This window comes from Eumetopias jubatus, unplaced genomic scaffold, assembly GCF_037043125.1.
Source record: "Eumetopias jubatus isolate StellerSeaLion01/CBP00866 unplaced genomic scaffold, mEumJub1_p1.0 scaffold_1, whole genome shotgun sequence".
Lineage (NCBI taxonomy): Eukaryota > Metazoa > Chordata > Mammalia > Carnivora > Otariidae > Eumetopias > Eumetopias jubatus.
In genome coordinates, this window is record NW_028274807.1 from 218,521,403 (window position 1) to 218,525,712 (window position 4,310).

The following is a 4,310-nucleotide window of genomic DNA, read 5'->3' on the forward strand; positions in this document are numbered from 1 at the left end:
ATCAAGAGTCGCACGCTCTTCCGACTGAGCCAGCCAGGCCCCTCAAAAGCTTTAAATCAATTGAATATCCAAAATGACGTGCACGATCTCTTGTCAAAGACCGCCTCGTATTTCAGTGTTCTTACTAACACACGAGCTTCACACTAAGATGTCTTCACAAAACAAAATTTAACTAACCTATGTTTAAATTCTTATCTTGAGATTTAAAGCGTTAATGAAGAACCACGTGTGTTGCCTATCACAACCGTGGTTTGCGGTCAGCTTTATTGAGACAGAAAGTACAGACAGCAGAATTTCTACGTTTTCTTTTTTTTTTTAATTTTTAAAAGGTATTTGTTTATTTGTTTGACAGAGAGAGAGACAGTGAGAGAGGGAACACAAGCAGGGGGGGTGGGAGAGGGAGAAGCAGGCTTCCCGCGGAGCAGGGAGCCCAACGCGGGGCTCGATCCCAGGACCCCGGGATCATGACCTGAGCCAAAGGCAGACGCTTAACGACTGAGCCACCCAGGTGCCCCAGGATTTCTACTTTTTCAGGTATGGTTTCATGAGCATCAACACGGGCACACAGCACAGCCCACAATCGAGAGAGACAACAGTTTCATCTGCCCCCCAAATTCCCCGGTGCTGCTCTGCGGTCACCCAGTTCCCCCGTCCCCACTCCTCTGTTCTCTGTCCCCACAGTTTGGAATTTTCTAGAACACTGGTAAACTGGGAAGGTGTATACTGGTGGAAGACAGTGCCATGTGACCGATTGTCTTTGACGTCGTTCAGCTTGTCCCTACTTTACGGCATGTGGGTGGGATTCGCCCTGTCATCTGTCCTGAGAGTCCTCTGAGTTTGGCCTGTTTACATCTTGGGACAACATTCGGGCTTGCTTCTCTGTCGTCTTTATGCTGCACTTTAAAATTGCCTGACTTCTTTTTGTTCTTTAAATCTTTCAAACTACGACCCGCCTTGTGTCAGAGGTTATGCCCTCAGGAAGCAGATTTTGAGACTGAGATTAGGGACAGGAGAGTGTCTGGGGCCCGTACCTGCCAGGCAGTGAAGGAAAAGGGCTGGACAGAGGGACAGCGGGCCTCAGTGATGACAGTCTCAGCTGACCCTACAGGGGCCTCTGGAGCTTTGGAGTTGTTCCCTGTTGGCCACAGGTGCTGGCCTTATGCATCTGCATGGACAAGTGCCTGGGTGTGGGCAGCCTCCATGAAGGAGGAGGGACTCCCTCTGGCCGAAGGCAGGGCCTGGGAAACACTCAGCTTAGAGCCGTCAGCCACCATCACCCCTAGCAGCCGGAAGAAATGCTGCTTCCATATTTTTGGGGAGCTTGGATGGTGTATCCACCACAGTTCACCCAGAACTCCTCAGCTCCATGTAGTATGTTCTGGAAACATTTCACCCAGGATCGTCAGACCTCTTTTTCTGAGGGAAAACTTGCAAGAAAAAGATGAGTGGGGTGAGCGACAACCTCCAGAACCACGTGAGCTGTGGCTGAAACTTGTCACCCCCCATCTCCAGCACACACTCTGCATTGCTCTCTCGCTGGTCTCAGAGGCCGAGCTGGTGATGGGGTGGCCCAGGCCCCGGTCCCTGAGGGGCCCGAGAGCTTTGTCACTAGCCCGTCAGGCCACGGGTACTGCACACTCCCTGTCAAGCTTGGGCGGATGAGATCCAGGAGAGGCTGGCTGCATGCGCACAGGCGCGCACACCCACTCAGCCTTCCAGGCCTCTGCCTTTGCCGTCCCCACTGCCCGGGTGCCCTCCTGGCCTCTCTTTTCCCTCCTTTAAGACTTGGCTAAGGACACGGCTTTTTACGTTTTTAGCTTTTTTTCTTTTACTTTTTTATTTTTGGAAACCATTCAGGTTTATAGGAGGAAGAAATCTCCATATACCCTTTCCCAGATTCAGCTTCTACCATGTTGCCCCATTTGCTTTATCATTCGCTCTCCCCGCCCCCCTGTGCATGTTTTATAGATACAAATTACACTTTTCTGAACCACCGAAGTTGCATGAATCATGGCACCTCACCCGTGTCTTAGCCCCTTTGGGCTGCTCTATCGAAAATGCCATACGCCAGATGGTTTATAAACCACAGAAATGTCTTTTTCACGGTTCTAGAGACTGGGAAGTCCAAGATCAAAGTGTCAGCAGATTTGGTGTCTGGTGAGGACCTGCTTCCTGGTTCATAGGCTGTCTTTCCCCTGCATGCTCACAGGCCAGAGGGGCGAGGGTGCTCTCTGGGGTCTCTGTTATGAGGTCGCTCATCCCATTCATGTGGGTTCTACCCTCGTGACCTCCTAAAGATCCCACCACCAAATACCATCATACTGGGGACGAGATTTCAATATATGAGTGCTGGAGGGACACAAACATCCACTCTATATTAACCCTAAATATGTCACTGTGAATTTTTTACAGAACCACAGACCAGTTATCAATTTCAGTAAACTTGACATTGATGTAATAGATTTATCTAATCCTCATCTGAATTCGTCTTGTCAATTGGCCCAATAATGCTCTTTATAGACTTTCCCTCTGCACTAATAGCTGTCTTGTGGGAAAGGCTGGTTTTTAATGGCATTAACATTTCTAAAGAATACAGTCCTTCTTTGTTCCTCATTTGGGGTTTGTCTGCAGTTTTCTCAAATATAGATATAGGTTATGCATTCCTGGCCGGATTAAGTGATGTGGCGTCCTTCTCAGGGTTGGGAGGTACATGGTGTCCCTCTGCCCCTCACTACGACGTTCATTTTTTTATCACTGGGTCAATGTTACCTTATTTCTACACTGTAACTAATAATCAGTCTGTGGAGAGAGACTTTCAAACCTTAAAAAGGTCCTTCTCTTCATCTGGGTCCCTCCCCTCCCCCTTCACATCTCTCTGATGATTCTTGTCAAAGCCCTCTCCAAGAAGTTTTATCTGGTTACCCCAGGCTGACTCCAACCCTTTTTCTGGGTTTCTGCCACGTGTTATAACACACACACCCCCTCTCATTGTATCTATTGGTCATCTCCCTGCCTCACTGGACCCCTGCAAGCCCAGCACCTAGTTGAGGGCTGAAGGGGACAGGTGCTTAGTTCACTGATTGACTCAATGAGTGACTAGATGAATGACTAACTGCTCTATGGATCAGTGAGGACTCTCAGTCACAATGGCCTGAACCTCCAGCACAAGGAGCAGGGAACTCACTGACTCATGCAACTGTCAAGGGCAGGGCAGACCTTTAAAGAGTGGTTCTCTCTCCTGACAGGTGGATTCTCAGAGGGCTGGGATAATGCTTTTATATCCAGCATCAGGCCTGATGGATCTCAACTTTTAGTACTCCACTGGCTGACAGCTCTTGAGTTCTCCACCTCCCCAGTCTTGGTAGGACCACCATCTACTCGTTTGTGCCAGCCAGAAATTTGGGAGCTGTCCTCACACTCTGTCCACCTTCACTGCATTGGGGGTCTTCTGGGGTCTACCTTCCCAAACTGTCCACCTCTGTCCCCACCCCTCCACCCTCATCATCAGCTGACCTTTCTGATGGCTGATGACCTCCCCACTGACCTCCTTGCTTCCTCTCTTGCTACACCTTCTGCCCTGATGCTCACAGGCCTTGTCAGTTTGAAATCTAAAATGTGGCAAATGTTTAAATGAAATTTAAAATGTTAGGGATGTCACGTTCAAAGTCTCCCCCAGTGCCTAGCACAGGTTCGGAACGTGCACACTGCCCACAGACATTTAGTCGACAAACTAAAAACAAGAGACTTCAGGGCCAAAGAGCCCCGGGTTCGGATCCTCCCCTGCTGCGGGACTGGCTCCGAGCACCGGGCAGCCACATTTTCGCCAGCCTCAGTCGACTCTGCGGCACAAGAGATGGGTCCTCGCTGGGGCAAAAGTGCAGAAAGTTCCAGAAGCACACTGCCCAGCCTTCCATCCTGGCTGCAGCAGTTGCGCACGGGCCGCCCGTTGCCGCGTCCCCAACTCGGGGCACTGGTCGTACTCAGCCGGGATATCGGAAGGAGGAAATGGGACAGGGCTCCCTGCGCAGGTGTGGCTGTCAGGGACCGGCGTCTTCACCCGCCGCACCCGCTCCTCGGGCGCGGCCCAGGCCAGCGTCCGACTGCGGCCCCGCACATCCCCATCCGCGTGCCCGCTCCGCGCGCCCCGCACAGCCAGCCCCGCGCACCTACTACGCGCCCGCCTGCGCCCCGCCCCGGCCCCGCCCCGGCCCCGCCCCGGCCCCGCCCCGGCCCCGCCCGGCGCCCCCGCCTTCCCGGGAGCGGCAGCCAATGAGCGCGTGGCCCCGCATCCGGGGATCCCGGCGCGGCCA